The sequence below is a fragment of the Megalopta genalis genome, unplaced genomic scaffold, assembly GCF_051020955.1.
Source record: "Megalopta genalis isolate 19385.01 unplaced genomic scaffold, iyMegGena1_principal scaffold0023, whole genome shotgun sequence".
In the NCBI taxonomy this organism is placed as follows: Eukaryota; Metazoa; Arthropoda; class Insecta; order Hymenoptera; family Halictidae; genus Megalopta; species Megalopta genalis.
In genome coordinates, this window is record NW_027476093.1 from 508,803 (window position 1) to 536,715 (window position 27,913).

The window sequence follows — 27,913 nt, forward strand, 5'->3', positions numbered from 1 at the left end:
ATGAGTATGATCATTCGCAATTAAACGATCTTCCTGTACAATTGCATCAATCACGGTCACGTGGCATACGATGCTCGTACGTCGTCGTAGGAAATTATTATCTATAACGGTAAAACAGCGCAGGATCTGTCGGAATGACGAGTTGAAAATGTTTTATCAGAGTAGAAAAGAAACACTGCATACAATTTATTTGATCGTGTATCATAACTAAATTAATCAATAACGCCTAAAGTCGAAATAAATGGAGTTTGGTTCATTTTTATGAGACATTGTGAAGTACGATAATTGAGACATTGTGAAGTACGTTGCTATGAATTTCCCTGCGCTAGTCCTGCGCCTATGTAATTTCTTACTGCAAAATGTTTTGTTTGGGTGGGAGTCGGATCAAAAAAAGAGAGAAAAACTGCAAGATTCCGTCGAATCGTGGCTTGTGGCCTCTGAATTGCTTTTGAATCGTGGCGTGTGACCTCCGAATTGCCATCGAATCGTATCACGTGGCCTCCGAACTGCTTTCGAATCGAGTCATGAGGTCTCCGAATTGCCTTCGAATCGTGTCACGTGGCCTCCGAATTGCCTTTGAATCCTGTCACGTGGCCTCGGAATTACCTTTGAATCCTGTCACGTGGCCTCCGAATTGCCTTCGAATCGTGGTAAAAAATTAGAAATAAAAAGGAGCAAAGTCAAAGACAGTTTCGTCCATCTTGATCGACTAGGTGCTTCGATTTTCATTTTTTCCGACAATGACGCAACCGGACGAAAAATCTCAGAAAAATTCAGCGCACTGCTTGCGATAGTATCTCATCGAGGAATTAGTATAAAAAGAACCTATATTTTTGTTTTCGAGAAATCTTCAATTTCCCATTTTTCTTTTGGTTTTCCATTTTTAATAACTACAGCTTGCAACCGAAAAATCTGAAAAAATTCTATGATACGCGGCTTGATGTCTAAAATAAGCCACATTTTTTTCGAAATTTTAGAAAGCCACCGAAGGGGGGAAATGGGCGGGAAAGCGCGCGATCGTATACGAAAACCGATTGTCAACAACTATAAAACACGAGCTACAAGGCTCGAACAATCTTATCTCCTCCTCCTCCCAAATCGTCCATTTTTTCGTGGACAATCCGCGCGTCAATTAGAGAGACATTACACGTTCGAATACAGTAATGTCTCTCTAATCGACGCTCAGATCATTACAGTAATGTCTCCCTAACTGACGCTCAGATTGTGCACAAAAATGGACAATTTTGAGCCATGTGGCTCGTTTTTATAATTGTTGTTAATTCGTAACTATTAATACTACAAACCTTGCGGTTTGTATAATCGTATCTCCTCTTCCTGAATTCTCCATTTTTGTGGACAATCCAAACGTCAATTAGAGAGACATTACTGTATTGTGCTTTAAAAGATTCGGAGGTCCTTTAGTGCAATTCTAACAAAAATTATTGCATTTTAAAAGGTCTCCGATCATTCAATTAAAGTCACTGTATACATAATATATGTATACAACATAATATACGTTGGTATGACATGATACAGTAATGTCTCCCTAATTGACGCTCAGATTGTCTCCCTAACAGACTCTCGCAAAAATGGACAATTTGGAAAGGGAAGATACGATTCGAATCGTCGAGAACTATAAAGACGAGCTGCAAGGCTCGAATAATCGTGTCTCCACTCCCTAAATTGTCCATTTTTCTGCACAATCTGTTTGTCAATCAGAGAGACATTACTGTACTTCGTTACCTAGACTTCACTTTGTCACCCAACTGTACCTAGTTCTCGTTTCTCCCATAGCATGCCCTCCCACCGGCTCTCCGATACTGTCACCTCCCCTCCCCCTCTTTCGCGATCCGTGGTCCCATCGAACACGTCCGAGCCGTCTCTCTCTCTCTCTCTCTCTCTCTCTCTCTCTCTCTCTCTGTCTAATTGCATAGTAGAGGCCCGTTCAGATTGCGATCACGGTACCTCGACGCGTCCAATAAGTAAGCCGCGACAAGAGAAGAAATACAAGACGTCGCCGGCTTAATTTTCATCCCTTAACGAGCCGGCTCCGACGATCCCGGGTACCCGTGGAACATCGTTTAAGGAAATCTTGCCTTAAGTCGAGCACCGTGCCCCGTCTAACGCAATTGGGGCTCATTTAAAAATCCCATCAAAAATGTACTTGGAAATATCTCTGCGTGTCCCCGAGTTCCATCCCTCCGCGCTATTGCTGTTTCGACCCTCCGGGGCTATTTCCGCGGTCGTACGCTCTCCCCCCTCCACGCCCCACCTAGGCTCCGCCTCTTTCCCTATTCGTCGCCGTCGTCGTCGTCTTTGTTTCGCGCACTCCTCTTCCTTTCGCGCTTCTTCTCCGTTCCGTCCGCTTTCCCTCAACTTTCTCGACTGCGCTACGTTCTCTCCTCTCTTCTCCTCTCCGTTTTACACTCGCGCCTCTCGCGAGTTCAAGAAGCGAGTTCACGTCGGGGAAGGAATACCGAAGACAGAGGAAAAGAGCGAAAGAGTGCGGAACGAGGACTCGCGACTGATTGGATTGTAAGCTCAATTTATACTGCCTTCGGTTTCCAGCTTTCCTTCTCTCTCTCTCTCTCTCTCTCTCTCTCTCTCTCTCTTCTCCTTTTTTCGTCGCAAAACGACGGCCGGACTGTCCTACGGAGCCGAGTCGTGTCGCCGCTTCCACAAACTACAGTGTTCCAGAAAGTTAGCGCTCCGAGAGAGAGAGAGAGAGAGAGAGAGAGAGAGAGAGAGAGAGGAAAGTAAGCTGGCCAGCGAGCGTCGTCGTCGTCGAGGCGATGGATAACAAAGCGTCGTTATAATGACCGTTACCAGGAAGAAACTTTCGACAAAGTGAAATTGAGTGTGCATGACATTTCACCGAGTTACCGCCCCCCCCTTCTGCTCCTCTCTCCGCCTGAGAACACGTCGCAGCCGCGCGCCGCGCGAACTTCTACCCCTTTTCCATTTTTCCCCGCGGAAATAGAGGAGGGCGCTCTCTCCCTCTTACTGACGCGAAACCGGATCTCGGCGACTCTTCCGTTCGAATGTTCCTCGCTGCGTTCCGTAAGAGGATCGTGCGCACGGGAAATTTCGCGTCTGCCCGACGTCGAATCCGGTTTGCCTCCTTGAGGGCGCAGCGGCGGGTTTCGACGGGTGGGACAGAGGCGGCCGGGACAAGCGATGTCAAAGATTATCGAATGTCTCTCTAACTGACGCTCGGATCGGGCACGGAAATGGACGATTCGGGAGGAGGAGGAGGTAGGATTGTTCGAGCCCCTTGTAGCTCGTTTTTTTTTTTTATAGTTGTTGACGATCGGTTTTCGTATACGATCGCGCGCTTTCCCGCCTATTTTTCCTCTTTGATGGCTTTCAAAAATTTTGAAAAAATGTGGCTTATTTTGAACATCAAGCCGCGTATTATGGAATTTTTTCATATTTTTCGGTTGCGAGCTGTGGTTATAAAAAATGGAACCCCCCCAAAAAATCAGAAAATTGATGATTTCTCGATACCTAAAATATAGGCTTTTTTTATACTAATTCCCTGATGAGGTACTATCGCAAGCAGTGCGCTGAATTTTTCTCAGATTTTTCGTCCGACTGCGTCATTGCCGGAAAAAATGAAAACCCAAGCACCTAGCCGATCAAGGCGGTCGAAATTGTACTTCGAAGTTTTTTCATGAGTATTGTATCGTTCTGTGCAACATTTCAACCCTATAACTTGTCCGCGAGGGTCGTTACAGGGTTAAATAGCTCGTATAACTGTATCTCCTTTTCCCGAATTGTCCAGTTTTGTGCGCAATCTGAGCGTCAGTTAGGGAGACATTACTGTAAATATGAGATTGTGGATTTTTATGCGAAATAAAAAGTATCTGCATCGATTGCGACAAACGTGAATCCAATAGAAACTTCTTTCGTTAAGAATTTCAGTGATTTGAAAGCAATACAGTAATGTCCCTCTAGTTGACGCTCAGATTGTGCACAAAAATGGACAATTTTGGAAGAGGAGGTACAAGTATTCGAATCTTGCAGCTCGTTTTTATAATTATCGACAATTCGTAACTATTGAAACAAATCGCAAGGCTTGAATAATCGTATCTCCTCTTCCCAAATTGTCTAGTTTTGTGTACAATCTGAGCGTCAATTAGAGGAACATTAGTGTAATCTGAGCGTCAGTTAGGGAGACATTACTGCAAATATCAGACTGTGGATTTTTATGCGGAATAAAAAGTATTTTCATCGATTGCGACAAACGTGAACCCAATAGAAACTTCTTCCGACAAGAATTTCAATGAATTGAAAGTAATATATTAATCTCTCCCTAACTGACGCTCAGATTGTTTATCAAAATGGACAATTTGGGAAGAGGAGGTACAATTGTGCCGTTTATTTTGAAAGTGGCCTAAGTCCACTTATCAATTATTTATAAGTTAGTCCAGTTGTCAATTATTTATAAGTTTGGCCATTTGTCAATTATTTATATTTGTGAATTATTTTAAAGTTATCTATCAATAAAGCATTTGAGATTAAATTATATATTATATATTCCGAGTAAATACGATAACATTGGACACATAAGTTTTCAGAGTTAGTTCAATAATTGAGCCGTTTATTTTGCAAGTGGCCTAAGTCCATTTATACCTTAATGAGAGATATTTATTATCGACAACGTCCGAAGGCTGCGACGAAGGTAATTTTAATTAATTAGTATTTAACAAGTTAACCTCAGTTTTTGGACAGTCGCTTTAGTCGAATAATCGGTACGTTTAATTGATGCGGTTAAAAAGTTTACGCGATATACATGCTTACAGTTAAAATACAAAACTTAAAATTTAATATTAAATTTTAGAAATTATGTAACCCACGGGGAAGAACGAAACGACAAGACCATTTAGTTCGGATAGCGAAGAAAAATTAGTAACTAATGATTTCAAGGAAAATCGGAAAAGAAAGAGAATTATAGAACAATATTCGTCGTCGGGGGATGAAGATGCAGATAACAATGGAGAAAAGATCGATGAAACGTACATCGAAAAAGTGCGAAAGATTAAACGGAATTCATGAAAAAGACATTGCACTCGAACCGGAAATATCGTACCTTTGAAAGTTTTCCAAAACAAAATGTGGACGAGCAATAAATTGTTTTGTAAGTTATGTGGTTAAAAAATGTTTCGAATCGCATAAATTATGTTTTCGAAGTGTTGCAAAGATGTATAAAATAAATTGAGTATTGTTTCTTTTCAATTCGAAGCATCTTAAATTATGTCGAACGGACTTGGGCTCCTTCAAATTTGACAACGAATCTGGTTGTTAATTTTGAAAGTGGCCTAACTCCATTCTCGGTAAGAAAACGCGTATTATTCGCTCAATAATTGCCATTATTCTAATAGAAACTATAAATTCAACTCCTTTCGATACGCTGAAGCAGTACGACTCATTAGTATCCTGTACGTATATCTTTAATTGCATCGAAACACAAACCCTTAAAATTTGAGGGTTATGTCAATTATTATCTCAATTTAAGTATAGATAGACTCAGGCAATTTAAGTATAAATGGAATTATTCTTTAGGCCACTTACAAAATAAACGGCTCGTATCTCCTCTTTCCAAATTGTCCATTTTTGGAGACAATCCGTGCGTCAATTAAAGAGACATTACTGCAGCAGGCGCGGGCCGCGCGTCCACCGATTCGTACGGGAGCAGCCCGGCCACCATCGGGTATTCGATTTCACGTCGCGTTCAATAAGCCGTGCGGGCTAACGAATCCATTGTCCGCGGATGCCCGCGTTCACTGTTCTCCGCGAGCCCTGCGCCCTCTTTCCAGCGCTGCGCCGCGGGGCCACGCGGTCCTCCGTCTTCGGACGAACGGCATTGGAAACGGATACGTACATAGAGAGCGGCCATGTACAGCGAGATGATCGCGCTAAATGCGCCCCCGGCAGCTTCCACGAAAGGCCGCGCGGAGGAGTGGGGATACGCGGGCCACGGAACAGCGATAATCATCGCGGCGGATGGATGAGGAGTGGGGGGGGGGGGGGGGGGGCGGCTGGCTCGGACAGGGAGGACGGCCTATCTCATTGTTCACGAGCACAACAGTTTTTGTTTCTTCGTGCCGCGTTTTCGGCTCGACCGATATCGCTGGCGCTCGGGCCAGCCCCGACGATCGCGTCAATATCCCCCGGGCAACAGCGTGGCAATTCATTTGCGAGGATTCCGCGATACTAAATCGCCCGCGATCTTCTTCTCCGGCTGTTTAATAAAACTCGGCCGGCATAAATAGCGCGGCCGCGGCCGCGGCGGTCGCGTTGCGATTTAATTAAAAATGCGATATGAAAAAAGCGTTTTAAACGGAGGAAATTCGAATCGCCGGGATAACGACGGAAAATTGGAAAATAATATATCCGTCGAAGTTCGTTTTCAGCCGCCGCGTGCCGACCGTCGATCCTGTCGCGATGCGTTTTCGATCGTGAAAACGTGCGCGGGACACCGGTTTAACGGTTCCTTTTATTTCTTTTCGCGAGAATTGATAGACACATTTTTCTTTTTGTACATTAATTGATAAATTTACTACGGATTTCTGCTGGTTTCTGTGCGGTAGCACGTTCTGGGTTTTCTACGCGCAACAATGCAATAAATGCAATAAAAAATGCGATGCCTCGATGTTGCGTTAAAACGAAACGCTGATGCAGGAGGAGAGAATTTTTATGGATGAGAAGGTAGTCTCTTTTTTCCATCTGTGTTTCGATCAACGTGCCTCTAACGCTAGAATAAATGTTCTCGCTAATAATATACAGGGTGTCCCAAAATTATTGTAGACGCGCGAAATGAGGGGTTCCTGAGGTGATTTGAAGTAACTTTTTCCTTTGCGAAAATGCAATCCGCGGCTTTGTTTACGAGTTATTGAAGAAAAACGCTGACCAATGAGAGACGAGCTCGGCTGGCGCGCGGCGACCCAGCCAATGAATGCACGGAGTTCGATTCCTCTCATTGGCTAGGTTTCTTAGCGCCGAGCGAACTCGCTCCTCATTGGTCAGTGTTTTACATAAATATTATAATTCGTTAACGATGCATCGGAGAAAATTTTTGTAAAGGAAAAAGTTGCTTCGAGTCACCTCAGGAATCCCCCATTTCTTGGAAATACCATAATTTTGGAACACCCTGTATACAATGGGTAACGAAAGTATTCTAACACTAGTATAACTTCGACTTTCTACGCCATATATCTAAATAAATGTACATTGAAGGGAAAAAATATTTTATATTAAAGTAGAGTAAGCAAATGTCAAAATGCATGCAATGATTTAGTGTAAAACGTTATCTAAATAATTGAAAAAATATTAAGGAACATCTAATTTTCGTGCGGCAGAAGTATTCGAACGCCTTATAAAATTCAGTCGACAAGTTATGAAAATAAATTCTTTTATTAATTTTTATTATTAATTTTATACCACTATTGTTTGACATACGTTTCAAGAAGTTTAACATTTTAAAAGTCATTCTTTATTTGTGATCGATGTTGTTTTATATCTCTATTTTACGCTATTTTATGATTTGTTTATGGTATCTATGTTTTTTATTGCAACTCGTATAACCGAATTCATTTCATGGGGATATACAGTCGTGTATAAGGCACGTGTAAATATAATTTGTTATCTTAATTTGTCAATGCATTCGAAGGAATTTGTAAAATTAGAATGCAATCTTGGCCCATTTACCAGCTAATGTTGATGTAACATGGAAAAAGTCAACCAAAAATGCATTCTAATTTTACAAATTTCTTCACATGCATCAACAAATTAAGACAACAATTTATATTTACACGTGTCTTGTACGCGACTGTCTATCCCCGTAAAGTGAATTCGGTCGTTCGAGTCACAACAGAAAACTTACATACTATAAGCAAATCATAAAATCGTATAAAATAGAGATAAAAAAACGACATTGATCTTAAATAAATACTTATTTTCAAAACGTCAAACTTCTTGAAACGTATTGTTAAACAATATAAGTATAAAATTAATAATAAAAATTAATAAAAACATTTATTGTTATAATATTTCATCCGAATTTTGTAAGCCGTTCGAATACTCATGTTGCACAAAAATTCGATGTCCCTTCATATTTTTTCAATTACGTAGATAAAGTTTTACGCTAAATCGAAAGTTTCTTGCATTTCGACATATATAACCTCTACTTTAATATACCTTAAAGTATTTTTTCTCTTCGATGTACATTTATTTAAATATATAGCGCAGAACTCGAAGTTATACTAGCGTCGGAATATTTTTGTTACCGACTGTATATCGAGTCCTTTAGCTCCTATCGCATAACTTAAACAACCCGCGATCGCTTTCGAACGAGACTCGCGTTAAAAGCATCGAAACCACAGAAAACAAATTGAAGCATATATCCCGCGCAGTCGTAATAACGCGTGTCGTATGCACCGAACAAGATCCGGCTTAACTTCTTCGTTTGCACGAATCAGGCAAGTTCGCCGCAGCGTTTACGGCCGAGAATTTTAACGAACGTAAATCCTGTTGCTCAAATACGCAACCTTTAATTTTTCGTTGTTCTCTGGAAATTACAACCGAACGATATAATTATAACAACTCTCAAAGCATAGAGTCTAACAGTATCCAGATTAATTCTTGCAGTTCGACATTTACATACTCTACTTTCATATGCAGAAAATTATTGGTTCCCTTCGATGTACATTTATTTAAATATACGACGCAGAGGTCGAAGTTATACCAGCGTTCGAATACTTTCGTTAACCATTCATACGTACACATCTCTCGTACACCTCGCTTTTACAATGGCATTTAGAATAATATTTTATTCGAACGATGCTTAACTTTGCAATATTTTCGCCCCACATTCTTAATTTGATTTTACAGTCGCCAAGAAGGAACGTTTGAATTCGATTCTCGAGGCACCGGTTAAAGTACGCTTCGCGCTTTGTTGTGAAATTGGACACGCTTCTGAGGTAAATAATCGAGTCAACCGACGGCAGCCAATACGCAACCTTTAACCCTTTGCACTCGAAGCCACTTCAATTGTGAATCTAAAACAATTCTTCTGTCTTACAGTATTTCCATTTTATATAACAAAGTATATTTTATGTATATGAAACTGAGTCTCGCGATTCATACAACAGTTACGCTTTTAATGACTTTTAAAAAATCTAAACTTTAACGATATAAAAATGATCTCGGAACGTAATACAACAATCTCAGTGGTGCCTCAGAGCCTCAGGTGCTTCCTTTTCCGTTGTTCATTAGAAATTACAACCGAACGATAAAATTATAATAACTCTCAAAGTACGTATAGAGTCTAACGCTATGAAGTGCTGTTAGAATGAAAGAAAAAAAATGGAAAAAAGCAGTTCGCGACGTTTAATAAACTGAAATTTTCTCGTATCTCTCTCGTCACTGCCAGATATTTTCACCCATTAAAGCAGGCAACCGTCCTTATCGCCGGAAAATCCAGCGCTCAAAGTGAAAGCTCTCCTCAAAGCGGAAACGTACGCGGTGTATTTCCGCCACGGGGAGCGGGGGAGGGGAGGGGGGAGGGAGGAAAAAACTCCGAGCGAGCAAGAGAAAAATCGCTAGATCAGATTGTTAAGACAGCATATACATATATGTATACGCGGATCTCTGTTGCTCGCCCGTCTGAAACTCCATCGGCCGAGGCATCCAATCCTCAGACAGATTCTTTTCCTCGCGGAGTCAAACGCTCGGCTCGGCGCCTCTCTTTGTGTGCGCCGCTCGCAACGTGTTTTGCATTGTAGCTTCTCACGGTGTTCGCGCGTATTGCCGGTGACGTATTCCATTATCAAAGCTTGTCGGAGCGTACCCGTGTCACTCGTTCGTTATTTTAAGAGTCGTATTGTACGGTTAATTGCTCCGAAGATGCTTGTTTGCTTCTCCGCTTCCTTCTTTGCCGTGCGCGACGAACCTTTATCGTCCGCGACACATGTTGCAGCTTTACGATAATTAGACGTCTCAAAGGGTGACGAAGCGGGGAGCCTGGTGGCCGCCTTCGGTTGACTCGATTGTTTACCACGAACGCGTGTCCAATTTCACAATAAAGCGCCGAGTGTATTTTAACCGGGAGCCTCGAGAATCGATTTCAAATGTTTCTTCTTGGCGAGTGTAAAATCAAACTAAGAATGTGGAGCGAAAATATTGCAAGATTAAGCATCGTTCGAATAAAATATTATTATAAATGTTATTGTAAAAGAGAGATGGACGAGAAATGTGCACGTATGAGTGGATAACGAAATTATTGGAGTGCTGGTATAACTTCGACCTCTGCGCCGTATATTTACTGTATATAATAATTTACTGAATATAATAATAATTTACTGTATATTAAAGTAGAGTACATAACTGTCGAAATGCAAGAATTAACCTGGATGCTGTTAGACTCTATGCTTTGAGAGTTGTTATAATTATATCGTTCGGTTGTAATTTCCAGAGAACAACGAAAAATTAAAGGTTGCGTATTTGAGCAACAGGATTTACGTTCGTTAATTCTCGGCCGTAAACGCTGCGGGGAACTTGCCTGATTCGTGCAAACGAAGAAGTTAAGCCGGATCTTGTTCGGTGCATACGGTACGCGTTATTACGACTGCGCGGGATATATACTTCAATTTGTTTTCTGTGGTTTCGATGCTTTTAACGCGAGTCTCGTTCCAAAGCGATCGCGGGTTGTTTAAGTTATGCGATAGGAGTTAAGGACTCGATATACAGTCGGTAACAAAAGTATTCCGACGCTGGTATAACTTCGAGTTCTTCGCTAGATATTTAAATAAATGTACATCGAAGGGAAAAAGATACTTTACTGTATTAAAGCAGAGTATATATATGTCGAAATGCAAGAAACTTTCGATTTAGTGTAAATCGTTATCTACGTAATTGAAAAAATGTAAAGGAACATCGAATTTTCGCGCAACGTTAGTATTTGAACGGTTAATAAAATTCTGTCGAAAAGTTATAAAAGTAAATGTTTTTATTAATTTTTATTATTAATTTTATACTTATATTGTTTAACAATACGTTTCAAGAAGTTTGACGTTTTGAAAATAAGTATTTATTTAAGATCGATGTCGTTTTTTTATCTCTATTTTATACGATTTTATGATTTGCTTATAGTATGTAAGTTTTCTGTTGTGACTCGAACGACCGAATTCACTTTACGGGGATAGACAGTCGCGTACAAGACACGTGTAAATATAAATTGTTGTCTTAATTTGTTGATGCACGTGAAGAAATTTGTAAAATTAGAATGCATTTTTGGTTGACTTTTTCCATGTTACATCAACATTAGCTGGTAAATGGGCCAAGATTGCATTCTAATTTTACAAATTCCTTCAAATGCATTGACAAATTAAGATAACAAATTATATTTACACGTGCCTTATACACGACTGTATATCCCCATGAAATGAATTCGGTTATACGAGTTGCAATAAAAAACATAGATACCATAAACAAATCATAAAATAGCGTAAAATAGAGATATAAAACAACATCGATCACAAATAAAGAATGACTTTTAAAATGTTAAACTTCTTGAAACGTATTGTCAAACAATAGAGGTATAAAATTAGTAATAAAAATTAATAAAAGAATTTATTTTCATAACTTGTCGACTGAATTTTATAAGGCGTTCGAATACTTCTGTCGCACGAAAATTAGATGTCCCTTAATATTTTTTCAATTATTTATAGATAACGTTTTACACTAAATCGAAAGTTTCTTGCATTTTGACATTTGCTTACTCTACTTTAATTTAAAATATTTTTTCCCTTCAATGTACATTTATTTAAATATATGGCGTGGAAAGTCCAAGTTAATACTAGCGTTCGAATACATTCGTTACACACTGTACATATCGCCTTTCCAGCTCGAAACTATCCACCACCCAGTAGATACAACGATCTCGCATCCAACGCGTTAAAGAACATCGCTTTCCCTGATAAGACAGCTTACTGTTAAGTTAATTTAGAATTCCAATTAGCAAGACCGGAACAGTTCCGTTTATCGTTTAATCCTCTTATTTATCATCCAATCTTCCAAATGCAAGAGCATAGTACACGAGTGTCTACGTCACAGTGCGATTTACGATCAACTTAAAATCGATAACCTAGATCGTCGTCGAAACCGTGCCCTAATCAAAGAGAAGTCACGGCGCATCTATTATCCCAAGATTGGAATTATCAACAAGCGTAATATTTGAGAGAAATGCCTAAATGTCAAATATGCCTTGCCAATGTCACGCTATAGTAATGTCTCCCTAACTGACGCTCAGATCGTGCCCAAGTTCGTTTCTATAGTTGTTGACAATTAAATTGACAATTAAATTAATAATTAAATCGACATTAAATCGACAATAAAAACAAGCCGCAAGGCTCGAATAATCGAACAGGCTCGAACAATTTTCTGTGGGCAATCCGTGCGTCAATTAGAGAGACATTACAGTCCAATCCAAGCGAGCTAATTCTTTCCAATATTCTCAGATATTTTTTCTTCTCTTCTAATTCCGATTTTCTCTGCACGAAGTAACATGTTACATGTAGGATCACCGAGAAAGAAAATAATCAAAGAACAAAACCGTGCCTAGCACACCTGCTTCAACGAGAAGAATAATTAAGATCCAGAAAGCAGTTGGCCCATAACCTTCAATTACCGGTTAAATCGAGTCTCTCCCATGGACTCGTTTCAGCGATTTAACGGATTCCTTGGACGCGACGATAAATTACATTAGAGACTACTTAAAAGCAAGAGAGTGAAGCGGTGAAAAGACAGAGGGCGGGGAGGGGAGGGGATGGAACTGTGTTTGACGGAAGAAACGCATAATTAAAGCCTATTCTCGAACAGGAAAGTTTCAACGTTTAATGGGATATCGGCTTCGCGACGGCGAATCGCCTTTCTTCATAGTTAACAGCACGTTAGAGGGTGAGTTATCGGACAGAGCGAGTTTTACATGCGATTTAAGATGGCGTGCGCGCGCGCGTGCTATCGCGCCGCGGCGCGTGGACAAGATAAATCGATAAAATCCCCATCGAGTGACGCGTTGGGCGAAAGAGAACGCGATGCAAGAGAAAGAGGGAGAGAGAGAGAGAGCCCGATGATCGGCCTCTATATTTTCTAGCAAAGACAGCCGACGATTACCCCGTCGTGGCGCGCGCGCGAACGTAATTACGGTAGAACGAGATACGAAATAGCGGAAGCTTACATGTAAATTGCTGCTTAAAGCGGAGAGGGAGGAGGAGGAGACGGAGCATGGTGGCCCCCGTCGTTCCCGCCGGCGAGATTAGAAAAAGCAAGTAGGGCCTCCTCTTCCACGGTTCACTAGTTACATCGTAAGACGCGCGACGACGGGAAACCCTGGCGATGAAAACGGAACGGAACTTTCAAGGAGAATAGCTACCGAGAAGCGGATCGACGACGACGACGACGCCACGATGCTTCGATGTTCTCCGTTAATTCGTGCACGAATCGACAATTTGACGGGTCTCGGAATCCCGGGGGCTGTTAGCTTCCAATGAGAAACGCGTTTGCTGTGACGCTTCGGGAAACTCGATTATTCCGGCGACATCGTTTTGCTTCGCTGTAAATACGGAGTATAAATATTAATATTGACGACGAAGTTGCGGTTCAACGATTCAAATATATATATATTAAATTTTTATATTATATTTCATATTTTATATCTTATATTTTATATTTTTTATCTTTTTATATTATATTTTATTGATATATATATATATGCATGTTTCACAATTATTTTAACAGACGAAAACGAAGGGTCTGACGGGGTCGACGCGAAGTTGAGGTGATTTGAAGCAACTTTTTTCTTTGCGAAAATGCAATCCGCGGCTTCGTTTACGAGTTATTAACGAAAAACAGTGGCCAATCGCAGCGCGAGCGTAACCGGCGGTGCGCCCTTGCAGCCAATGCCGCGTCGCGCCGGCCGACTGACGCGGCGGCAGAGATCGCAAGGGCGGGGCGCCAGCTGGTCTCGCGTCGCATTGGTCACCGTTTTTCGTTAATAACTCGTAAACGAAGCCTCGCAGAACATTTTCGCTAAGGAAAAAGTTACTTGAAATGACCTCGGGAATCACATATTTGCGGATAGGGAGACATTTTTGAGATACCATTTATATATACAGGGTGTTCACCGTAACGGTCGATTTTTTAGTCATTTGGGCGAATCTGAGAGAAAAATGTTTCGAATAGAAGTTATTCGGTACTTTGATGGGAATAAAGCGCGTTAGTAAAAATTGCGAGAAATTTGTTTATTCGATAAAAAACCAAGGTTACCTTGACTTTTTTAAATGGCACTATATATTTTTAACTCCGTATTATTATAGCTGACGAAAAAATGAATTCAGTGAACTATTATACGATAACCTTCGGATGGCCTTGAGCTCAGAAATTGGCAATAACTGAGATCAAATAGAAATATCTTCTCAATAAAACATTTTCGGACATAAGTTTATATGAACTGTTTTCATCTATTTGACCTCAGTAACACGTAGCCCAAGTTTGGTCCCTAACCTTTTGGACACCCCATATATTACATATACTATACATAGTATTTATAAGTTTATTCAGAAATTTCTGCAACAGATTGTTAACCTATTTCTCCTAGACGCGTTAGATTTTCCAGAAATCTTAACGAAACGTGTCAAAATTTGCATTAATTGTCAAAAACATTAATTGTCGAATAACAATATTTATGCTCCAGGTTCAAACGGACCCGAACCGTTCGAGCCGTTATAGCGTTCGAAGTGTGTTCTCTTGTATTTTTTTTTCGATGCAATTAATGAACTCGCTTGTATAGAAAAGTGCAGCGTAGAATGCGGAGAGTGATTGCGAGCTGACCCGCGTAGGCACATAATTGGCTCGTGGATTTAAATTGAAACGGAGCCACTTCTAACTACACTCCGTAAATCGTGCTTGAAAATAATGATAACGCAGTCGTCGAACTTTTCCGTACAGGAACTACAATGGATAAATTGACAAGATTTGCTTTATTTCAACTCGAAATGAAGAAGGGGGCGCATATATCCTTTACGAGACATTTGACGTCAGCTGGGTTTCTGCATTTATTTCAGTGATGCGATATTTCATGCATAAAAGTGTGTGACCTTTCAGCTTTTCGTTACAATCTTTGTTTTAAGCCCTTATGCGCCAATGTCCCATTTTTTGGACATTTTTTCAAAATTTTGTTCTTTCAAAAACTGCAACTTCTAAATAAAATACAAGCATTAAAGTAGTGAGAATGTATCACGTGCTCCATGACGGTATTAAGAATTCCCGCTATTTTGTTTTAAATCATTGTAAACTAATAATCTCAATTTAATTTTTTTTTTGTATTTTTGAATTGCGCCGGGTAATGCGTTAAGTCGGTATGCTGCAAACTGCATGCTTCAGCATGCATATATGTTACCGAGATAAAAAAGTTAAGAAACGAGAATTTTCTATTTTTTTTCTGTCATTCCAAATATTAGCAAAATATTAAAAAAAAACATCTTGGTCACTGCCTAGTCCCCCTATCATCTAAAAAAAATTCAAGTCACTTAGTCTTGAAAAAGGATAATGCAGTCGTGCATACTGAAAAAGTAACACGAGCTTATCTCGAAGATAAAATATATATATATATATAGTATAATATATAGAAGAATTAAATATAATATAATATATAGAAGAATTAAATATAATATAATATATAGAAGAATTAAATATAATATAATATATAGAAGAATTAAATATAATATAATATATAGAAGAATTAAATACAATATAATATATAGAAGAATTAAATATAATATAATATATAGAAGAATTAAAAAGGATACATGGAAGAATCTAAAACAAAACACAATTGAAATACTGTATAAATCTTCACCATAAATTTTATTGGAAGTAGTCAAAAGGAAGGGTAGAAATACACATTATTACAAAGTAACAAAAAGAATTCTATGCGTTGATCTTTTAGAGAAAACCTAACCTGTCTTACAATTTTGTCGCACCCGTTTTTCTTCTAAACTGTTACCATTACTGTAAAACTGTACGTATTCATATAGAAAAACTTTGTACACGTCCGTGGTTTTAAGAAACACTAGAAATTTGGAGATGTCTTATAGTTTTGTCGCGGTGTGTACAAGTAAAAACTAAAAAGCAAACACGAGAGGGAGACAGTGTGCGATTCAAGCAGAATTAGTTGAAGATTCCCATATTAATAAATGAGTGTTGAAAATTGTAGACAAAAATAATATTTAATGTAAACAAATCATAAATCTCCTCGTATTTCGCATATTCTGTACATATTTTATACAAACTACCCTCTAAAAATGATTTCTTTTCTACTTCGAGCAAAGAAACCGAAAGTTTCCATAAAAATACGAGAAGTCAAGTGAAAAAATATCAGAAAACTTGTAACGAAAGTAATTCGTAAATTCCGTAAAATTGAAAGAATTTTAGTGAAAATTGAAACAGACGACGGATCTTTGTTCAAAATAAAAATCAGATAAAACAATTCTATTAAACAGAAATTAACCCTTTGCGCTCGAAGCTATTTTAACCGTAAATCTAAAATAATTTTTCTGACTTATAGTATTTCCATTTTATATTATTTTATATATATTATATATTATATATTATATATTATATATTATATTATATTTATTTATTTATATATTTTATATATATTATTATTATAGTATTTCCATTATTTTGAGTCTTGTGATGACTTTTAACAATTTCTTAAACGTAAGTTTTGTGCAAAGCACTCGAGTGCAAAGGGTTAAAGAAAGGGTATATCTTTTCTTTGAATATTTTTAATAAATCAAGGAGAATGCAAGAACATTTTTACGCTCTTCCAATGTCATCATTGTTTGATATTTCACCTAATCAATTTTAGCATATACGCACAAAATCTTTAATTTACCGATTAACTAAGTTTTAGATTCAACGTTTTTAGACAACACAATAGGATTTCCAAGAAGATACGTATCTTCAATTTCCCTCTCGAACAAAACCATGGTTCAATGAAATGAACAAGGGATTGCAAAAGTAGATGCATCAAACGAATGAGAAATTACGACAGTTTGACCGTTGCTATTTCTATACTTAATGTATAGAAAAATCACTAATCCACTGTGCAAATATTATACGCCGTCGCTTAAGTCAAGACATAACCTTACCCGTAGAAAGGTGACGTCGCAAAAAGCAGCTGCCGCAAAAACCGGAGTCGGGTTTGTCGCACGGTTCAAGCCGATCAGCTGGGCGGGTCGCGGATTCGCAAGGAGCAAGTTGCGGATGAGGCTAGAGAACTGTTGATGAGTCGCAGAAATTCCTTGCCAATGTCCATATTTTTTCACGTTGATTGAGAACTCTCGGGGCGGCGCGACGCGACCCGACGCGACGCTCCTCCGCGCCGCTCCCAGTCGCAATTAAGGAGAGGAACCGGGCGCCGCGGATTGGAAGCGCGAAATCAACGTTAAATGCGACACGAATTTCCGTTCGAAATAACGTTGTGTTCGACGAGAAACTCCATCGGCGAAGGGAAATCGGATTTGCCGGATTTGTTATGCTCATGAAACACGAAAATCGAGACGAGACGAGACGGGGCGGGACGAGGCGAGGTGGGACGAGATGAGGCGGGATGAGATGAAGTCGGGCGAGGAGAGGTGACGGGGCGAGTTTAGGCGAGGCGCGGCGGGACGAGCGGTAACGCGGCGAGGCGAGGCGACGCGACGCGAGCCGAGGTGAGCCGAAGTGAGACGCGGCGATGCGACGCGAGGCCAGGCGACGCGAGTCGAGGTGAGCCGAAGCGAGACGCGGCGATGCGATGCGATGCTCAGCGTTTGAGAGTGTCACCCAGTTCCGCGCGTGAGCGTTTATTAAATCAATTTCACTCCGTGGGAAACTACCGGTGGAGCAATTTTTTCAGGAATATTAACGTCGCCGCCCCTACAAAAATAGGTGGCACGATCGGTCGAGCGGCTCGTGATTTGAATACGAACCGAAACAAACGATAAAATCGATGCGCCGCGGATGCCCGAAGCTACTGCGGCGATGTGCGAGAACGTGAAATCTTGGTCACCCGACACGCTTGCAACAGGTCGAAAATGTTTACATCGAATTACGCACCGCGAATCGAATATCAGGCTAGTTGACGTTACGATTTTCCCTTCGGGACAAGGATTTTTATATATGATACGGTGGCGTTTTTCAAGAATATGTAGAATTTAGAAGTGTATATCGAAGAGTATTTTTGTCAATCGGGCAGCAACAATAAATAATATATTAAATAGATATATACAAGATGTTATATTTGTATTATTATATTTATATTATATATTTATATATATTTATATTATAATATATAATTAATAAAAAAAATAAAAAATAAAATAAATAATATATTATTTTTATATTATTCTATTTGTATATAAATATAATAATATAACAGTAAATAATATAAATAAATTAGATAATGTATAATAAATTCAGCAGTAAGCCTACATTTGATCTACACACCTTGTTTTATTTAAATTGTATATTTTGTCACATTAACTTGTGACTTGCAAATAAATTCTCTGAAATCTAATTTTTTAAATCTAGATTCTAGATAAAAATCTAATTATTTTGAAGAAGATATTGCGTTTTAAACAATATATACTCACTGTACTTTCGAGGTCCTTGGGAGACAATAAATAAGTTCTCAATTCTGTCCCTCTATTTTCTCGAAATTGTGAGGATGTACGTACAGTGGCCCACAAAAGTGTTCATAGACCTTTTAAAACGCGATAATTTTTTTAAAACTGGACTGAATGACTTGAATTTTTTTTTAGATGATAGAGGGATTAGTATACTAGACAATGACCGAAATGTCTTTTTTTTCAATTTTGCTATTATTTGGAATGACACAAAAAATAAAAAACTCTCGTTTTTTAACTTTGTTGTCCGAGCTTGTAACGAAAATTAAAAAAATGCCTCTCGTAGATCTCGGTAACTTATATGCGTGATTTTTAAAAACTGTTGATTTCTTTCAGTTTTTGTGCAAAATCGTGACAAAACTGCGACTTTTTGCCAACTTTAATTTGTTGTAACTCGCGACGTCAACCTATTTCGATAAAATTTTCAACACACATAGAAATTACCGAGATCTACGAAAGACGTGGTTCAAATTTTCGTTATAAGCTTAGATAAAATAGTTAAAAAACGAGAGTTTTCTATCTTTTTTTTTGAGATTCCAAATAACAGTAAAATTAAAAAAAAAAACATTGTGGTCATTGTCTAGTATTTAAGTCACTTAGTCCAGTTTGAAAGAAGTTACTATGTTTTAAATCTTTGCACCCTTTGCATCACGTTCCAAGTCACAATTCAGTCTTGTGACTCATACAGCACTTGGACTTTTAACAACTTTTTATGTGTGTGTGTGTGTGTGTGTGTGTGTGTGTGTGTGTGTGTGTCTAAGCTTTGATAGTATAAAATAATTGTTATACTATCAAAGTTTAACCATAAAAAGTTGTTAAAACTCAAACTGCTGTATGAGTCACAAAAACTCAATTTTACATGCATAAAATGCACATTGTCACATAAAATGGAAATAATATAGGTCAGAAAAGTTAATTTAGATTTACAATTAAAATAGCTTCGAGTGCAAAGGGATAAAAGGTGTACGAACACTTTCATGGGCCACTGTATAAGTACAAGATCTTTTTGTATTACATATTTATTTATTTATTTATATGACAGCAACGTGATGCCACCTGACGGACGTCACAGCGTTGACGCAACGAAAGGAAAACGCGTTCGAAAAGTATTCCGCTCGCGTCGCAGCGCCGCCCCGAGGTGAAACGAAACGAAGGAATAATCGTGGAAGAGAGGTAGAATCTCGGACAATTAGATCGTTTGCGTCTCCGTCAAATTCCGGGATTACAAACGGCAGTCGCAATTAAGGGCCCGCGATCGTCTCGATAGGCGGTCGGCGACGATAACGATATCTGGACTTAGGAGAAACGATCTCCAGACGTTCGACCCGCCCCCCCCGCGGCCGCCCCGCGTACCACGAAAATACCATTTTCCATCGCGATCGCGGGCGAAACGCTTCGCCGTCTACGAGGATCGTTTGCGAAAACCAGCCGAAATTGTCGGCAGTAACAGTTAATACCGGTTAGAGCGAGAAGGCAGATAAAAAAGAATTAAATTTGCTCGTAATGGGTCGTGATAGCGGACCGTGGGAAAATGGGTTACGATCAAATTAGAAACGAAGCCTCGAAACGCTGTAAAATTTTATTTTACATCCCGGAAGGCAATTCGGCGCGAGGACCCGCTGCTACTGCTGCCATCTCGTTTCGCCGGGGCCTGAACAATGTCCGGCGCCGAATGTCCGCTCGGACGCTTACGATTACCGTTAATGGTTCGATATGCGACGACGATGGGCGCAGGATATTACAAACAAACAAGTCGCGGCGCGATTCGTTTAATCCTTTTAGTGCCGAACGAGCGGTCTAAATAAATTCGGTCTCGTCGTTCTTAAGAAGCGATGCGCGTTAGTCGGCTTTCGGCAACACGTGCTTCGACGCTTCGTGTCGCACGTTTGCATAGTATCGCGCTCGAGTCTGCGAGTGCGACGCTCGATCTTACGGCTCGCGGTGGTTCGTTCAATCGTTCGCTCATTGGCTCGCGCGAGGCACGAGCGAACGACACCGTTTTTCGTCCATCGCGCGAGGAATCGTCTTCGAGATGTTGACTATTCGGGGCCCGAAACCTGCCGGAATCTTGCACGGGTTGTGTCAACGATTCGGGGATGAGACGTTCCCGCGGACGACGGTATTTGTTACTCTAGGTTTACGATCGAGCGCGCTCGCTTTACCGTGCAGCGAATAAATCTCGTCCGAGATTCGAAAGCTCGTAGCGAAAAGAAAAAGAAACTAGCATAACGGAGAAACACCAGACGAGCGAGCCGTCTCTGCCGTCGTCTTCTCACGACCGGTACCGAAAGTCCGCGGAAAACCGCGAACGTTGCTATTTTATGGTTCTACGATTTTAATTCGTAGTTTTAAACGGCGTCGCTCGAAATGGTCGCGCGGTTTATTACACGGGAAAAGAATCGCTTATATATTCGGATATAGCGTCGACTTTCTTAACGACGCCGTTTAAATCGAAGAAGTCGCGGCTCGGTAAATACTTCAACTTGTTCCGTTATTTGAAACGGTCGCGATCGCTCGCAGCGAATGAAATTCACCCTTCGCGCTCGAAGCCGTTTCGATCGTGAATCCGAACCAATTTGTCCGACACGTTGTATTTCTATTTTACACGACGAAGCGCGTTTCGCGCTTGCGAAATCGAGTCTCGCGACTCGCACAACGGTTGCACTTTTAACAATTCTTTAAAGCGAAACTTCGATCGTACGAAAATGATCTTGGAACGCGATGCGACGATTTTAGCGGCGCCTCGGAGTCGCCGCTCGAGCGCAAAGGGTTAACGGAACACGCGTAAACAACCTCGGATCAGAAAAGAATCGAGGGTTCCATTCGGAGCACGGATTTCGTGCGTTTCTATCAAAAATCGAAAATGGCGAAATATAAATATTAGCGAAGAGATTGAAAGGGATTAATTTTAAATTGTTAAAATTATCTGGAAAAAGAGAAGAAATATCGCACGTTTTTCAATGGAGTTTATCCTCCGAACGCGCTGAAACAACGAAATTAACTCTTAACGCTCGATGCGGCTAAACGAATTAAATTATTCAATTACACGAAACTAGTTTATTATGGAAAGAAATGATTAGCAAAATTACCCAAAAGCTTAGCAAACTCGACAAAATTGGTCCACTATTTTACGCATCAGGTGCGACACTAAAGGTTAAACACTAAAGAGGTTAACAGGCAAAGGACCTTTTAACAACAGATATCCTTTCTTCTTTATCATATTTCTGCAAAGAAAGACTATACGTAATAAGAGAACATTTCTCGACGTTCGAGATACTGTCACATTAATTTCAACTTCTATTAAAATTACTAAGAAAAGAATCAAATTTCTATCTAATTCGCATTAATCGTTAAAGCAAAACTAAACTTCGATTTCACAGACCACGCAGCGTTGTCAACGCTCGGCGCTGCGATCGTTCGAAATAAAACGGAACCATATTTTCCACTGAATCCACGGGTATAACCTCCCATCCCCATCATCCAATTCTCCGGGCGTACGATATTTTTCTTTTCAAGCAATCGCGCGGGATTCAGTTCCGTTTCGTGAAAACCGAGCGCGATCGTTCTCCATCGGAAACCCCGCAGCGTTCCATTCTCGAGTTTCACAATGCTCGCGAAACAATCGCGGATCGAACTTCGATACCATACAGAATTCCTTAGGATCCGGTGAAAAGTTTGCTCGCCTGCTAATTACGTTTCGGAACTCCTGGAACCGTCGGTCCACTTTTATCGAGGCCGGTTCGCGACACATGGCCGCGACAAAGACGTATCGGTAAGCGGAAGGGAGGTGCCGACGGCGAAACAAAACCAACAGAAAAAAAAGAGAATCGATTCAGTTCTAAAAGCAGTCGCGAAACTCCGCGACAGACCGAAACAGATCGGTCCGATTAAATAGTGCTTGATAGGCGCGCGGCGGTGACGGATTACGCGCGCCTCAAACCGAGGTGCAAATTCAAGGACCTCGGCGGTCGACGTGGCTGAAGTCCCGCCCGTGGCCGGGCCGCTCTCTAACGGCGGGCAATCGCGCGCGATAGAATAGTATCTGGTGCAACGTTCACGCATACCGCAGCGCGTCAACCGAGCGTACGGCGCGCACGCACACGCGCACGGCTCAGGCACACGCACACGGGGCACGGGCGCACAGTGGGCTGGATCGAGAAATTTAGTGACATTCTGTTATAACTTTTGAACCATCAAAGATATTGCAATGAAATTTTCACCAAAAATATTTAAAAAAGTAGCTACTTTCTACTATAGATAATTAAATATTTCTTGCATTTGTGAAACAATAATTTTTAATTAACTTCCATTGAAATTTTCACCAAAAATATCTAAAAAATACAATTATGCATCATTTTTATTATCAACCCTTTGCACTCGAAGCTGTTTCAACTCTAAAATATAAAATCATATTTTCAATTATATTTTCTATTTTCTATTTTATATGACAAAATGCATTTTATGTACATGAAATTGACTCTTAGGAGTCGCACAATAATTACACTCTTAACAATATTTTAAATCTAAACTTTGTTGATATATAAAAGTCATCTTAAAGCATGATACAGTAATGTCTCCCATACTGACGCTCGGATTGTGCAGAAAAATGGACAATTTGGTAAGAGGCGACACGATTATTCGAGCCTCGTGGCTCGTTCTTATAATCATTGACAATTCGTGACTATAAAAACAAACCGCGAAGCTCGCATAATCGCGTCTCCTCTTTAAAAAATAGTTATTTTCAGCTATAGAGAATTAATTTTTTTTGCATTTGTTAAACAATAATTTTTAATTAATTTTCATTGACATTTTTGCGAAAAAGAAATTGTTTAAATATAATGTTACAAACTATTTGTAACATTACAATAGTAACGTACCTGGAATTACTAGTACGCGTCCCAGAAAAAGGTCTCTATGCATTAAATCCTGAAGCTGCAGATTTATCGAAACGATAACAAAATGATAAGATTAATTAACGTACACTACATTTTATCAAAAGTTTGAACTGTTGAAATTTACCAACTACATACAATGCATACAGAGAACTTTCTCTGGGACGCGTACTTTATTGCACCCACACTGGTTACGAGGACCCACTAGTAATTCCAGGTACGTTAGTATTGTAATGTTACAAAGTTTGTTTCGTTTACTTATATCTTTCATGTTATATGGAATAATTAAAAATTTTAAATATCTGTCGATTTACAGACGAAGAAGCGTTCTGTAATACTGACTGGAACACAGAGAGAGATTATCTTCGATATCTTTAACCTCAAAATAACGTAACGTTGATATCTTTGAAACGTAATAATTTGCAATCTGGTTCGTCTTGGTTTGTAACTTTTACAGAATTATGTAGAGGAAAGTATCCTTGTTCGAAACCGTGATTCCTTGGGTGTCAAAAGATATTCCTTGTCGAATGTAAAGAATTTTTACACTTTTTGTATTTTATTAAACATTATATTTTTCATATGTAGGATACGATAATCTTAATTTAAGCTACTGTTTCCTAATGAGAAATATTGCCTCCTAATGTTAAAAAAGAAAGAAAAGGAAAAAGTTAATTAGGTTCGTCGGGACATTGCGAGGAGAAGAAGCATATTTTTTCGCGTCAAACGTAGTGTTCAAGATGTTCAACTTTAAGCCTTTCAGTGCCGGGCGAAAAAGAGGCGCTTATGCGAATATAACCGGCCGAATTTTACGATTTTACTAGGATTTCGAAAAACGCTCATAAAAGCCAAACGAAAAGCAATATTTACATAATTGAAAAAGCAGTGTATCAAGGACAAAATAGAGAATAAAACGGTGACGCTAATTTTTTCTCTCGCAATGAAATTAGACTATTTGTAACGTATTTATTTATTCATAACGCTGCAAGGTGCGGGCCGATATATCGGCTCTGATACTTTCCGCCAGTGCAGGGTACACTAAAAGGGTTAAATTGTCGTATCTATTACAATTCATGATCATTGTTATTAATATTTCCACTTTCGAGGGTAACGGACATTTAACAAGCAATAAAAATTGACTCGGCATCGATATGAGAAAATTAGGTTTTTGTCAAAAAAAAGTCACTAAAATCTCCGATCCGGCCCACCGTGCGCCGGTGACCGGGCCGCCCTCTAACGGCGGGCAATCGCGCGCGATAGAATAGTATCTGGTGCAACGTTCACGCATACCGCCGCGCGTCTCTGCCGAGAGTGCAGCGCGCACGCACACGCGCGCGGCTCAGGCACACGCACACAGCACGGGCGGCGCAGGCCACACGCACGGGCCACGCGGACGCCGTTTGAACGAGCCCCGCCGCATTGGATTGCGGTTGAAGCACACGGGGACCGTAGGCGCTCTTCGCTATCCGCACGCAGACTGCTCAGATATATGCGCGCCTGGCCGGTAACGCGCGCACGCCTCTGGCGGTCTGGTGGAAGTGAGCCGCGGCGGCCTGGATGGCGCGGATTCGAGTAAATGTCTCTCCATATAACGGGTGCACATAAAGGAGGAGGAGAGGGTACACGGGGGTATGAAGCGAGGAGAGAAGCGGATAGCACCCAGATAATAGCGGAGAACCATCCGCCAGAAAATCTCTTCCAGCGGATATAGAGGCACGGGACGAAAGGCAGAAGGGTGGAACAGGGGGCGGTGGCGGCGGAGGCGGAGGCGGCAGCGGGGGCCGTAATATAATGGATATACGCGCTCTCGGTCTCCACGCAATGCATACTAAGCTCGTCTGACCGTCCGCTAAGCACCCGACCACCAATGCACGCTGTTTTTCGGTTCCAGCAGCAGCTCCGCCGCGCGGCCTAGACTGCGACGAGTCCCGCGATTAAACCGCAGACCACCTGCGCCAGTGAATCGCTTCGGGATTAGGTTATCGGATTGAAACTGATAATTGGGATCATTTGCCGCGCGGCGCTCGCTACGGAATCCTTTGAGGGTTCGGCTTAAGGCTGGAGCAAAATAGAGAGAGAGAGAGAGAGAGAGAGAGAGAGAGAGAAAGAGAGAGAGAGAGAGAGAGAGAGAGAGAGAGCAAGCCAAGAAATACGGTTTATAGGAGGAAGATCGTTCACTTTACGCTCTGCGAATTACGATTTAAATCGACCACAGTACCTGAGAATGCCGTGCAATTTAGCCCGGCGTAGATCCGACGTGGAACGTTCCAGGTGCTTCGCCGGAAAATTGAGTGGGAACGACGGAGACGTGAGCCGGGGAAATTGTTCGAAAAGCCTAAGATTCGAACCCGGTTTTATACGAAACGATCGAGAATAGAAAATTTTTCGAGACGCCGAGCGAAATTCCCTGAAAGCGCGAGTGTCAAATGCCGTCTTCGACGCGGTATATGCATTGGATTGGCAGGAAAGTAATTTAATATTACTTAATAATAATAATAATAATAATAATAATAATGATAATAGCCGTCTTGTAAAATTTCTGGAAAATATTCACTTACGCGCTCCGTGTTAAAATTGACAGAAAACTTGACAGATAATCACTTGTAAACGAAACTGCACGGAATTTGTTTCTATAGTAAGCTAAACGTGACAGCTGCCAAAACTGAAGACAAGAAAATTATAACCTTAACGAAAGAAGGACGATGCAAGCATAACGCTATCTATTGTGTGGTGCCTACCGAAATTACTTTTTTGCCAACCCAATAGAATGAATCAGAAATAATATTCCATATTATAACCTTAACAAAAGAATGACAATGCAAACACAACGCTATCTATTGTTGCGAACCGAAATTTCTTCCTTGCCAACCCAATAGAACGAATCAGAGATAATATTCCATATTATAACCTTAACAAAAGAACGACAATGCAAACATAACGCTATCTATTGCTGCAAACCGAAATTACTTTCTTGCCAACCCAATACATCTACATTGCGATGTTGTCGTCCTTCCTGCGCTTTCAGATAACCTCTATGAACTTCCGCGATCGTGAATCCTGTCGAGATGATGTCGCTAAATATTTGAACAAGGAATTATGGATATATGGACGCAAGGACGATCTTCGTTGTACGAGGAATTATTTATGCCTCGCTTTACGGGAAATAAAACAACGTGATTGTATAGTGAACGTAATTGTTTAATTGGTGAAATAGCATGATTCTACAGCCTTCGATTATACAAAAACCGATGTTTTTGTAGAATATGTATAATATTCTGTAGAATACGTTTGTAAGTTTTTGCTTCCTTTTTTAGCTTTTTTGGATTTCTTTTTTTGATATACCGCAGCGAAAACGTTGGACAGAGGACGTATTTTATAATAAAAATAGTGTAACTTCATTAGCGGTTGTTTATTCACAAGATAAGACTTCTTACTTTTATAGAAAATTTGGTACGTACGCTTTTATCAAATCGACATTGTTTATTTGTTATTTTACTATATGTATGTAATCCGTTGCATTGTTATTAGGTGCACATGCACTAGGACTATACGTTTGCATATCGCATGTTCCAAGGGACTCAAGGTCACTCATTTAGCAATTTTCATAAGAAAAGAAATTGCAGACATAATTGTGTGTGCTAAATGCTAAATTACGGTTTTTTCACATCTTATCCTCTGGTTACTTTATACAGTGCAAGTGAATACAAAGGAAAGGATATACGTGGAATAAGCACAACGTAAAAAGCCGTGAATGGTGTTCCGTAATTATGTAAACACTGTGAAGGTCATTTGAAGTAACTTTTGAAGTAACTTTCCGTTGCGAAAATGCAATCCTCGCCTTTGTTTACGAATTATTAACGAAAAGTACTGACCAATGAGTCATCGAGCGCGCGAAGCCCAGTTACGCTGATTGGCTCGGCCGCCTAGCGCTACGCGAGCTCGCCTCTCATTGGTCAGTGTTTTTCGTTAATAACTCGTAAACGAAGCCGGGGATTGCATTTTCGCAAACGAAAAAGTTGCTTGAAATTACCTCAGGAATCATTTCTTACCGGGTGTTAACATAATTATGGAACACCATGTACATATATACAGTAAATTCTCTCAAATTGTTTCTCAGTTTGTATATTACAACGGACAATTTAGGAAAAGGAGGTCGATTTTTCGAGCCTCGAGGCTCCTTTTCATAATTGTTGATAACCGGCGACTATAAAAAAAGCCGTGATGCTCTAATAATCGTATCATCTCTTCCAAATTTGTCCATTTTCGTGCACCATCTGAGCGCCAGTAAGGGAG

At 40.2% G+C, this 27,913-nt stretch overlaps 2 long non-coding RNA genes across 2 annotated transcripts in view; one reads left to right on the forward strand and one right to left on the reverse strand.

Moving 5' to 3' along the window:
- Positions 1 to 18,702, reverse strand: part of LOC143260906 (uncharacterized) — a 45,280-nt gene extending 26,578 nt beyond the window's left edge. Inside the window, exon 1 of the long non-coding RNA XR_013035187.1 lies at positions 17,214 to 18,702. This is a non-coding gene — a long non-coding RNA (uncharacterized LOC143260906). The remainder of the gene's footprint in view (positions 1 to 17,213) is intronic.
- The window catches only part of LOC143260907 (uncharacterized), a 79,136-nt gene that overhangs the window by 12,461 nt on the left and 38,762 nt on the right, over positions 1 to 27,913 (forward strand). The gene's annotated exons all lie outside the window — the stretch shown is intronic.